This window comes from Sciurus carolinensis, chromosome 6 (assembly GCF_902686445.1).
Source record: "Sciurus carolinensis chromosome 6, mSciCar1.2, whole genome shotgun sequence".
In the NCBI taxonomy this organism is placed as follows: domain Eukaryota; kingdom Metazoa; phylum Chordata; class Mammalia; order Rodentia; family Sciuridae; genus Sciurus; species Sciurus carolinensis.
In genome coordinates, this window is record NC_062218.1 from 139,855,389 (window position 1) to 139,869,268 (window position 13,880).

The window sequence follows — 13,880 nt, forward strand, 5'->3', positions numbered from 1 at the left end:
TTGCCTTCTTCTGCATTACTGATCTTCACTTTATCTTTGTTATCCCATCTTTTCATCTCCCTTTATTTTACTCTAGCTTATGCATATAAGAGAAAACAATTGACCTTTGAGTTTTCTGAGTTTGGTTTACTTTATTATCATCGTATTCTCCCTTTCCATCCATTTGCTGGAAAATGTCATCTCATCCTTTTATGACTGAGTAGAACTCAATTGTGTGTGTGTGTGTGAGTGTGTGTGTGTGTGTGTGTGTGTTATAATTTCTGAATTCATTCATTATGGGTGTTGTTCTTGTACCTTACTGCTTTTCTGAACTCATTTATAAGCTCTAGTAGTCTTCTGGTGGAATTTTCTGAGTCTTCTAAATACCAGATCCTATCCTTGACAAATGGTTTGACTTGTTATTCTAGTTGTATGTTTTTGAATTTTTCTTGCCCAAAGACTCTGGCTAATGTTTCAAGAAATGAACTGAATAGGCGTGGTGAGAGTGCACAGACTGTCTTGTTCCTGACTTCAGAGAAAATATTTGTGTAGTTTTTCTCCATTTAGAATGATGTTGACTTTAGCTTTGTCATAAATGGTTTTTATGTTGTTGAGGTAAGTTCCTCTGATCCCTAGCTTTTCCAGAGTTTTTAACATGAATGGGTGTTGAGTTTTATCAAAGACTTTTTCTTCATCTATTGAGATGATCTGGTGAGTTTTGTCCTTAATTCTGTTTACGAGGTGAATTACATTTATTGATTTCCATTTGTTGGAAAAAAAATCTTGCATCAATGAAATGAAATTTCCTACCTCTTTGTTTTTGCATGTATCCTTGTGTGTGTAAATATCTTCTTTTGTTCTGAGACTTATCTCTGCTTTTGATATATGAACAGATGCCAAGTGGTGGGTCCTAAGTTCCCCCTTGGATTCTTTCTCCTCCTGGGGTGCTTTCACTAATTTACTATGATTAGTTCTACATATATTGGTGAAATTTTTATGGTAGATTTACATATGCATATAACATGATTTTGTTAAATTCATTCCATATTTCTGCCCCTTTCTCACCCTTTCTCCCTCTCAATCACCCTCTTCAATTCCACTGATCTCCCCTATATATTTATGATATCCAATACGCCCTATTGCCTTCTTTTTCTTGTTTTGCTGTAGCTTTCACATCTGAGAGAAAAGATTCAACCCTTGATTTTCTGAGTCTGGCTTATTTCTCTTAGCATGATGTTCTCCATTTCCACCCATTAACTGGCAAATGTAATAATTTCATTCTTGTGACTGAGTAATATTCAAATTGTTTATAGATACCACATTTTCCTTATCTAGTCATCATTGACAAGCACCTACTTTGTTTCTATAATTTAGTTTTTGTGTTCATATAAATATTGAAGTGACTGTATTGCCATAGCATACTGATTTTAATTGCATTGAATAAATAACAAGGAAGGGGATAACTGGGTCATATAGTTGTTCAATTCCTACTTTTTTGATTTTATGGGAATCTACATACCGCTTTTCAGCACAGTCCTACTAATATTCAGTTCCACCAACAGTTTGCAAGTGTACCCTTTTTGCTACATTGTCACCAGCATTTATTATTGCTGTATTCTTGATAATCTTTACTGTGAATGGAATGAGATGAAATCATAGTGCAGATTTGATTTGCATTTCCCTGATTGCTGCCAAAATGTTGAACATTTTTGCCTATGTTTACTGGCCATTTGAGTCTCTTCTTTTGAAAATCTTATATTTAGTTCTTTTACCCATTTATCAATTAGGTTATTTATTTGGAGTTTAGTTTTATGAGTTCTTTATATATTGTGGATATTAATCCCCTGGCAAAGCAGGTGGCAAAGATCTCCCATTCTCTAGGCTTTCTCTTCACACTTTTTTTTTTCCTTTCTGTGCAGAGAGAATTTTCTGCTGTCCCACAGATTAATTTTTTGTTTTATTTCTTGCATATTAGGAGTCTTCTTATGAATGCCAGTACCTATGTCAATATGTAGGATGGTTGTGGTTACAATTTTTTCTAGCAGTTGCAGATTTTCTTAATAATTCCTACATACAACACTACCTCATTTTCCAGAAAGGGCCAAATCTTATCTCTTCACCTTAGCCATCATGGTTAAGCTGTGTTTTTGTGTTTGTGTATCTGGTTTTTTTTTTTTTTTTCTTTACATTTCATGGAAGCATCCAACATTTCCAACTTCAGAGTGTGAAATAAAATAGTTTTACTCCTGAGTATTTAAATTCTATATGACTTCATGTACATCACTGTTACAACTAGTTTTGAAGTGCTAAATTTTCTTTCAATATTTCCCTCAGTTCTATGAGCCATTTTCTTCATTAAATTGAAAGGCACTATCTAAAAGTGTATAACATTTCCCCTATTACTCTAGGAAGAAATCTAGGAAAAAGAAATGAAATTTTTAAAAATTAAAATTAGCCTAGACCAACACCTGTGTCTGCAATAGAAAATGACTTTGCACAGGTGGCCTGGACTCAAAGCCACAAAGACAAGACCTGGATCATGTGAATCTTCTCTCCACTCTCAGACAAACTGGGCCCTCCTGAAGACCTCAGGAAATGTATAAAAATACTCCCCTTTCTCCCTCCCATTTGCCTTCATTCTCTTCCTTTGCTCTTTTTCTTCATCTCTCCTCCTTTCCACTGCTACTAACAAGAAATCCTCTGTTCTCCCTTTGTAGAAGGCAGTTTCCGGTTACCTTAGAACAGAGATTGCTATCACATATCCCTTGACCTCTTTGCAGGCTGAGGGATGGATGAGTGATTTTTTTAAATGTTTGCTCTTTTGCTTTTCCTTCATGATGTGACTCTTTGGAGGGTTACTCAGATCAGTTAACTTTATCTCTGAAGCTAAACTCACAAAAATTTAGTTGAAGATGACAAAGAATAAAATCTGTTTGCCTTCAGAAACAACAAATTTTATGAGATCATGTCTTCTGTTCACTACCTTGAGGTCCAGAGCAGTGCTCAGTACACCATCAGGGTTGTTATGAAGCCAGCTTTTGCTAAGGCCTCAGCAGTGTATTGTGACCCACTGAGGAAATCAGCATCATCCAGAGAGCCAAGCAGTATTCACCATACTGCTCATTGTTAAGCCCACCATCTAAATGATACCTTTTGTACAGTGGAAAGTCTAAAATTGACTTGAACTTTTCAACCTTGCACTTGACACCTAACTTAGAGAGATAATATGGAATTAATAGAGGAAATTCTTCTTTCTGTCTCAGGAATACCCCTTCACTCAATCTCCCCAATGGTGAGGATATGGCATTACCAGAGAGGGTCAGGCTTAGAACCTTGCTTGACTTAGAGAAAAAGTAAGGGCTGTACCTCATTAGTACTGTTTACATTATGTAGAAACCTAGGTAAGTAGCATGCTACAATGTATGTTTGCATTTAAGAACATACATTAACCCTAGCAGTTATGGAATTTCTCCTGCTCCTGGCAACACTTTCTTGTACCTTCAGAGCAAAACTTATCTCTTCCTGCACTCTTACTCCTCACATCCACATTGGTAGGAATAAGAAACTCCTGAACTTCACCACAACTACACTTTCTCAGGAATTTAGTTCCTGTGAGGCCTGAAGATCTCACTCTCCTGAATTCTGTACCAGTTTGCAGACCATGTTTTAGAAGCATGTAGGTCATTTTTCCTCCCACCCAGTATAGAATCAACTTCATCTTCTCAGTTGAATATGTGTTTACTCTAGATCTAGTCTAGACCCAGTCTACTACAGTGACACAATCACATCAATGTTTTCAGTAGCTCAATTCACTGTAGCTAAACTATGGAACCAACCTAGATGCCTTCAACGGATGAATGGATAAAGAAACTGTGAGATATATATATATGATGGAATATTACTCAGCTTTAAAGAAGAATGAAATTCTGGCATTTGCTGGTAAGTGGATGGAGTTAGAGGATATCATGTTAAGCGAAAGAAGCGAAACCCACAAAACCAAAGGCCAAATGGTTTCTCTGATATGCGGAAGCTAATTCACAGTAAGTGGGGGATAGGGAAGAATAGTTACTTTATATTAGGTAGAGGGGAGTAAAGGGAGAGGAAGGGGTGTGGGAGTAGGAATCATAGTAGAGTGAAACAGACATTATCACCTCATGTACATTTATGGCTGCATGATGGATGTGATCCTGAAATATGTATCATCAGAAAAATGAGAGATTATACTCCATTTATGTATGATCTATCAAAATGTATAAATGCATTTTACTGTCATGTATAACTAATTAGAACTTATAAAATAAAAAAATTTAAAAAGGTGAAAAATTCAAGGTAAAGAATTTAAAAAACAGTAGATGATTTAGATTTGTATAACAGTCATGCTGAAGAAGTTCATAAGTGACAAAATAAATTAGGATCAGAATGAAATTGAATGAAGCTTAAATTTTCATATGTATCATATAAGTTTATAGAATGCAAGGGCAAGAAAAGAAACAAAGATAAAATTAATTCAAAGAAAATAGATTTTATAAAAGTAATGCCCAATGAGGCACCAGAGTAATAATTACAGTTTCTGAAGGATATAGATCAACAACTTTGTAATAGAGCCAACTGAAAAACAAATGCATATTTCATTGAAGAAGATAAGCACATTTGTAATACCAGAAGACAATAAAATCTTGACAATAACCATCTTGGAACTCAGGCAGAAGTGGGACAGGGAGGGAATTGATGGATCCAGTTATAGTATACAATCTCTTAGGAGTAATGGTCTGTCCTGGGGTTCTTTAAGCCCTGGTCAGGGACTGCTGCTTCACACTCTTCTTCCATCCTGCTCTGTCCTACCAGGGGCTCCAGCACCATTTAAATTCCCATTGTAAAAGTCTCTTACCTTGTGCTTTTGACTCATCTCTTCTTCCTGTCCTAAGTCACATGACATTCTGGGATGAATCATTATGAAATTGGTCCAGTGTGTGTGTAATTGTTCAACTTAAAAGTTTTCAGTGAGGAATTTTCATGAATACATCTCTGTGTACCTGATCTCACATGTTACTCTGTTCCTATCCCTTTTCAATCACAAGGCTGTGCACAGATAATGGTAAAATTTTAACAGTCAACACAATTGTCCATAATTCAGTATCCATCATTCTTCTTTGAAAATGCATTCAAAACTATTAGCTTAATCATGAAATCCAAGACGAAGAAATGACTTAAATGTCTCTTATAGGAGTATCACCAAAGAACTGGAATGTTTATTGAATTCATGGATATGCCAAAATTAGATAGTTTTTCCAAAACCATTCATTAAAAAGACTCTTTTTTGCCAACCAATGCTTTTGGTGCCTTTGTTTAGTATGAGATAACTCTGTATAGGTGGGTTTCTCTCTGTGTCTGATATTCTATTCGATTGGTTTTAATGCGTGTTTTAGTGCAATACCATGCTGTTTTTGTTACTGTAGTTCTGTAGTATAAGTTGAAGTCCACTTTTGTGATGCCTCCCACATTCCTCTTAGTTATCAAATTGCTTTGTGTATTTTGAGTCTCTCATTATTTCATGTGAATTTTATAACTTTATTTTCTAGTTCAGTGAACTGTGTCATTGATATTTTGATGCAGATTGCATTAAATATGTATGACACTTTTGGTATTATGACCATTGGGTCTTCTCCTTGCTCTTGCATTTTCTAGCTGAATGGAATATTAATAGTCCAAGGTTTCCTAGAAAGTTCTACATTCATGATAATGAAGTTTGCTTCCATCCATCCCAGTCCTTGCATCATGAATCATACCACAGAGGACAGGTGTCTTTTCCATCTGCACCTGTGCTCTGAGATGTTACTTAAGTAAGAAGGAGATTCCTCATGATGATTGCCAGTTAGAACTGCTCTAATGAAGTCATGGTAAAATTATTTTTTGAGGAACAAATTATCTGACCTAGTATATAATTGCACAATTATGTTAGATATAAACATGTTTCTTCCCCTGGTCTACCATGTGTTTGATGTATGTGCCATATGTATGCATGGATATGAATTAATGTACGTGCTGGCATATCTCAGAGTATGATCAGTAGCATGTTCACTATGTATGCATTCTATTGGCGAATGAAGAAAACATCAGCCTCCAGGCCTCTCCAAAGGGCTCATCAGGAAATGTAAAAGCCCCCAAACTTCATTGGAAATAACAGATTATTCTCAGAAGTTTTTGTTGGAAGTATCAGGTTGTCCTCAAAAATATGAGCCATGGTTTGGAATCTCACTGTTGGCTCCAATCTGTCCTCTAGCACCAGTGAACAATGGTGAACCAAATCTCATCTCATAAATCTAGCCATCATGATTAAACAGTGTTTACGTGTTTGTGTGTCTCCTTTTTTTCCTTTACATTTCACAGAGAAGCCCCACATTTATAACATTTATATCCCCCATTACATTTTGAAGAATCTAAATAAAGGAAATATAATATTTAAAAATGAAATTAGCCATAACCACCTGTTTTGTCTGTGACAGAAAGTGACTTTGTGTAGGTGGCCTGGATGCAAAACTACAGAGACAAGACCTGGATCATGTGATCTTCTCTACTCTCAACCTGGACACCCAGAAAGACCTCAGGAACTATATAGAAAAACTCCCCTTTCTCCCTCTCATGTGCCCTCATCTCTTCTTTTGTTATTTTTCTCCCTCTCTCCTCCTTTCCTCTGTTCTAACTAGAAATCCTCTCTTCTCCCTCTGTAGAAGGGTATAGCTGGCTACTTTAGGCCCAGAGAATATGCTAGCACATACCTCTTGATGTCTTTGCATGCTGAGGGATGAATGGGTTTTCCGAGGTTTCCTCTTTTGTTTTTCCTTTATGATGCAACTGCTTGGTGGGTACTCAGATCAGGTACTTTCTCTCTGAACCTAAACTCACAAAATTTAGTTGATGATGATCAACAATGAAATCTCTAACTTCAGAAACAACAAATTTTATGAAAGAGGCTATCCGGTCACTGCACTGATGTCCTAAGTAATGCTCAGTACAACCTAAGGGTCGTTACCAGACTAGCTAGCTATCACTAAGGCCTCAGCAGTGTATTATGATGCGTTGAAAACATCAGCATCATCCAGAGACCCAGGTGGTACCCCAGTACTGCCTCCATCTCAGGGGATACCTTTTATACAGTGGAGTTTCTATTAACTGGATCTTTCCAACAGTGTGCCTAACCCCAAAATTAAAGAGATAATATGAGTTTAATGGAGGATACAATTTTTTTTTTTTTTTGGTCAATCTCACCAATGGTGAGGATATGGAAGTATCAGCAAGGGTCAGGGTCAGCATCATGCTTGTCTCATAGGAAAAAATAAAGGTTATATCTCATTAGTAATGATTGAATCGTATAGAAACCTAGGTGAGAGGCATGTTGGTACAAAGCTGTGAGACTGAAAATGTCTCATCCATTCATATACTCTTGCAGGTATTGAATTTCTCCTGCTGAAGGCAAGTCTCCTGTATCTTCACAGCCAGATGTTTCTCTTCTACCACTCTTTCTCATCATGTCCACGTTGGTAGGAAGAAGATAACCCTGGACCTCACCACACCTAACCTTTCCTAGGTATTCAGTTTTTGTCAAGCCTGAAGATTTCACTCTCCTTGGTTCTGCCCCAGGGCCCTGTCCATCTTCTGGAAACATGTAGTTCTTGTTCAAAGATTCAGCTCTCAAGCAGCTCGCTTTATCTGGACCATGAAATCCAACAGAATAAGAAATGACTTACACAGTCTCTAATAGGGTTATACCCAAGGGATTAAGATGATCACCAGAGGAGTTTCAAGATGGCGGCCTAGAGGGCGGCTGCATTTCATGTTGCTCCAGGACGCAGGATTCAAAAGAGGAGATAGTGAGAGACTTGGGACCAGCTCAAGGCCGCCAGGTGAGTCTCTCCCATTGGGGAGGCATCCCTGATGGGGCGGTAGCCCCAGAAAGCAGGGAACTTTGTGAAGTAGAGTTGCTTGGCGAGATGCCCCTCCCCCCTGCTGGAGCGGTAAACACGGACCACTGGGATCACCGTAGAGGAGGCGGCTCAGCACAGCGCTTGGTCTCGGAGCAACCACTGGGGCTCTGGGTGGCTGCCTGAGGAGGAGCTGCATAGCGAGCTGTTTGGATGCAGAACGACCGCTTCTGAACACCGGGGGGTTGCCCGGAGGAAGAGGAGAAGCGCGGCGGGTCGCTTGGTCTAGGAGTGACTGCACCAGAGCCACAGGCGGTTGCCAGAGGAGGAGCTGCGTGGCAAGCTGTTTGGACTCAGAACAACCGCTTCTGAACACGCGGGGGGTTGCCCGGAGGAAGAGGAGAAGCGCGGTGGGTCACTTGGTCTAGGAGTGACTGCATCAGAGCCACAGGCAGTTGCCAGAGGAGGAGTCGAGTGGTGAGTTGATGGACTAAAAGCGACCGCTCCTGAACACCGGGGGCCTGCCTGGAGGAGGAGCGTGGTGGGTCGCTTGGTCTCGGAGCCACCGCTCCTGAACACCCGGGGGGCTACCCCGAGGAGGAGGAGGAGGAACAGGGCGGGTCACTTGGGCTTCGAGTGACTGCCTAGGGCTACGGGCGGTTGGCAGGAGGAGGAGACGCGAAGTGAGTTGCTTGGACTCCAAGTGACTGCGTCGGAAACCGGGCCGCTGTCTGGAGGAGGAGGTGTGTGGCGGGTCTCTGGGTATTGGAGCTATTGTACGGGGCTCCAGGTGGCGGCTCAGAGGAGGGGCTGCATAGCCAGGCAAATAGGTGCAGAGCAGGGTCCCAGGAGCTAGGTGGCTTCTTGCTGGAAGAGCCCCACAGAGACAAGCCTAGGGGCGGAGCGAAGTTTCCAGGATTGGGGGTAGATTCTCTGGGAGAGGCAGCCTAAGGAGACTCGCCTGCAAAAGGTGAGGCTCCCAGGCCCAGGAGGTAGGTCCGGGCCCCTGGGAACGTTGCAGAGGAAGACAGCCCAGCTCAGGCGGTAGTTGTAGATTGAGGGGAACCTCTAGGAGGACAACTGACCAGCGAGGCGTCCCCACCGAGTGAGTCTTCCCTGCCGGGAGGGGTTTTCACAGGGACAGTAAAACCAGAGACACAGGCACAAACAGGCCTTGCTTCAGCCCACAGCCTAGTTCCCCGTTGGATGACCATTGGTCAACAAGTGGAGGCACCTCTGCCCACTAGCAGGGAATATACGCCACCTGAGGGTCACCACCCCTAGAGAGGCAGCTTCTTCGTGGAGCTCTGCATTATCAACTTCCTCCAAGACTTCAGGCTACTGAAGGATAAGAGGGGATATACTAGCAATCTTCAGGGACATTATAAGTCGATAGAGGAAATCTGCAATATCTTAATGACCCACTGATTCCTGAACAATATGAGAAAACAAGGGAAGAAAATGCCTCAAACAAATCTAGATGTTACATCAATAGAATCCAACGACAGCATGGCAGAAGAAATGACAGAAAGGGAGTTCAGAATGTACATAATTAAAATGATCAGAGAAGCAAACGATGAGATGAAAGAGCAAATGCAGGCATTGAATGATGAGATGAAAGAGCAAATGCAGGCATTGAATGATCACACCAATCGACAGTTAACAGAGCAAATTCAGGAAGCAAAAGATCATTTCAATAAAGAGTTAGAGATATTGAAAAAAAAAAACCATACAGAAATCCTTGAAATGAAGGAAACAATAAACCAAATTAAGAACTCCATAGAAAGCATAACCATAGAATAGAACAGCCTGGAAGACAGAACTTCAGATATTGAAGACAAAATATTTAACCTCGAAAACAAAGTTGAACAAACAGAGAAGATGGTAAGAAATCATGAACAGAATCTCCAAGAACTATGGGATATCATGAAAAGGCCAAATTTGAGAATTATTGGGATTGAGGAAGGCTTAGAGAAACAAACCAAAGGAAAGAACAATCTATTCAATGAAATAATATCAGAAAATTTCCGAAATCTGAAGAATGAAATGGAAAATCAAGTCCAAGAGGCTTATAGGACTCCAAATACACAAAATTACAACAGATCCACACCAAGGCACATTATAATGAAAATAACTAACATACAAAATAAAGACAGAATTTTAAAGGCTGTGAGAGAAAAGAACCAAATTACGTTCAGGGGGAAACCAATATGGATATCAGCAGATTTTTCAATCCAGACCCTAAAAGCTAGAAGGTCCTGGAACAACATTTTTCAAGCTCTGAAAGAAAATGGATGCCAACCAAGAATCTATACCCAGCAAAACTTACCTTCAAATTTGACAATGAAATAAAATCGTTCCATGATAAACAAAAGCTAAAAGAATTTACAAAAAGAAAGCCAGCATTACAGAACATTCTCAGCAAAATATTTCATGAGGAAGAAATAAAAAACAAAGAAGCAAATCAGCAAAGGGAGGAATTATCCTAAAGGAACTGTCAAATAAAGGAGGAACCAAGATGTGTCATAAAAGAAATAATAAATAAATAAAATTTTAAATATGAACCAAATGACCAGGAATACAAATCATATCTCAATAATAACCCTGAATGTTAATGGCCTGAATTCATCAAACAAAAGACATAGACTGGCAGATTGGATTAAAAAGAAAGATCCAACAATATGTTGCCTGCAAGAGACTCACCTCATAGAAAGAGATACCCATAGACTAAAGGTGAAAGGATGGGGAAAAACATACCATGCACATGGACACAGCAAAAAAGCTGGAGTATCCATACTCATTTCAGATAATGTGGACATTCAAGCCAATGTTAGTCAGAAGGGATAAGGAAGGACATTTCATACTGCTTAAGGAAGCATAAATCAGCAAGATATAACAATCATAAACATCTATGCCCCAAACAGTGGCTCATCCATGTATGTTAAACAAATCCTTCTCAATTTTAGAAACCAAATAGACCATAACACAATAATACTTGGTGATTTTAACACACCTCTCTCACCACTGGACAGATCTTCCAAACAAAAATTGAACAAAGAAACCATAGATCTCAATAACACAATCAATAATTTAGACTTAACAGACATTTATAGAATATACCATCCAACCAGGAGCGAATACACTTTCTTCTCAGTAGCACATGGATCCTTCTCTAAAATAGACCATATATTATGCCACAAAGCTAATGTCAGCCATACAAGAAGACAGAGACACTACCTTGTATTCTATCAGATCATAATGGATTGAAGTTAGAAATAAATGAAAGAATAAAAAACAGAAACTACTCAAACACCTGGAGATTAAATAATATGCTATTATATGATGAATGGATAACAGAAGATATTAGGAAGGAAATTAAAAAATTCTTAGAGGTAAATGAGAACAAAGAAACATCATATCAAAATCTCTGGGACACTATGAAAGCAGTACTTAGAGGAAGATTTATTTCATGGAGCGCATTTAATAAAAGAAGTAAAACTCAAAAAATAAACGACCTAACACTACAGCTCAAAGCCCTAGAAAAAGAAGAACAGGCCAACACCAAAAGTAGTAGAAGACAGGAAATAGTTAAACTCAGAGCTGAAATCAACGAAATTGAAACAAAAGAAACAATACAAAAAATTGACAAAATAAATAGTTGGTTCTTCGAAAAAATAAACAAAATTGATAAACCTTTAGCCACACTAACAAACAGAAGACGAGAGAAAACCCAAATCACTAAAATTCAGGAATGAACAAGGAAATATCACAACAGACACGACTGAAATACAAAACATAATTAGAAGCTATTTTGAAAATATATACTCCAACAAAATAGAAAATTTCGAAGACATCAACAGGTTTCTAGAGACATATGAATTGCCTAAACTGAACGAGGAGGACATACACAATTTAAATAGACCAATTTCAAGTAATGAAAGAGAAGAAGTCATCAAAAGCCTACCAACAAAGAAAAGTCCAGGACCAGATGGGTTCTCAGCCGAGTTCTACAAAACCTTTAAAGAAGAGCTCGTTCCAATACTTCTCAAAGTATTCCATAAAATAGAAGAGGAGGGAACCCTCCCAAACTCATTCTACTGAAGCCAATATTACCCTGATACCTAAACCAGACAGAGACACATCGAGGAAAGAAAATTTCAGACCAATATCCTTAATGAACATCGACGCAAAAATTCTCAACAAAATTTTAGCAAATCGCATACAAAAACATATTAAAAAGATAGTGCACCATGATCAAGTGGGTTTCATCCCAGGGATGCAAGGTTGGTTCAACATCCAGAAATCAATAAATGTCATTCACCATATCAATAGACTTAAAGTCAAGAATCACATGATTATTTCGATAGATGCAGAAAAAGCATTTGATAAAATACAGCACCCCTTCATGCTCAAAACACTAGCAAAAAATAGGGATAGTGGGAACGTTCCTTAACATTGTAAAGGCCATCTACGCTAAGCCCATGGCTAATATCATTCTAAATGGTGAAAAACTGAAAGCATTCCCTCTAAAATCAGGAACAAGGCAGGGATGCCCTCTTTCACCACTTCTATTCAATATCGTCCTTGAAACTCGAGCCAGAGCAATTAGACAGACCAAAGAAATTAAAGGGATACGAATAGGAAAAGAAGAACTCAAACTATCCCTATTTGCTGATGATATGATTGTATACTTAGAGGAACCAGGAAATTCCACCAGAAAACTTTTAGATCTCATAAGTGAATTCAGTAAAGTAGTGGAATATAAGATCAATGCACATAAATCTAAGGCAATTTTATACATAAGCAATCAATCTTCAGAAAGAGAAATTAGGAAAACTACCCCATTCACAATAGCTTCGAAAAAAATAAAATACTTGGGAATCAATCTCACAAAAGAGGTGAAAGACCTCTACAATGAGAACTACAGAACACTAAAGAAAGAAATTAAAGAAAACCTTAGAAGATGGAAAGATCTCCCATGTTCTTGGATAGGCAGAATTAATATTGTCAAAATGGCCATACTACCAAAAGTGCTATACAGATTCAATGCAATTCCAATTAAAATCCCAATGACGTACCTTACAGAAATAGAGCAAGAAATTATGAAATTCATCTGGAAGAACAAGAAACCCAGAATAGCTAAAGCAATCCTTGGCAGAAAGAGTGAAGCAGGGGGTATCACAATACCAGATCTTCAACTCTACTACAAAGCAATAGTAACAAAAACGGCCCGGTATTGGTACCAAAATAGAAAGGTGGATCAATGGTACAGAATAGAGGACACGGACACAAACCCAAATAAATACAATTTTCTCATACTAGACAAAGGGTCCAAAAATATGCAATGGAGAAAGATAGCCTCTTCAACAAATGGTGCTGGGAGAATTGGAAATCCATATGCAACAGAATGAAACTAAACCCATATCTCTCACCATGCACGAAACTAAACTCAAAATGGATTAAGGATCTCGGAATCAGACCAGAGACCTTGCATCTTATAGAAGAAAAAGTAGGTCCAGAGCTTCAACCAGACTTCCTCAACAGGACTCCCATAGCACAAGAAATAAAAGCAAGAATTAATAACTGGGATAGATTCAAACTAAAAAGCTTTCTCTCAGCAAAAGAAACTATCAGCAATGCGAAGAAAGAGCCTACAGAGTGGGAGAACATCTTTGCCAATCATACTTCAGATAGAGCACTAATCTCCAGAATCTAAAAAGAACTCAAAAAACTCTACACCAAGAATGCAAATAATCCAATCGACAAATGGGCTAAAGAAATGAATAGACACTTCACAGAAGATCTACAAGCAATCAACAAACATATGGAAAAATGTTCAACATCTCTAGTAATAAGAGAAATGCAAATCAAAACCACCCTAAGATTCCATCTCACCCCAGTTAGAATGGCGATTATCAAGAATACAAGCAACAACAGGTGTTGGCGAGGATGTGGGGAGAAAGGTACACTCATACATTGCTG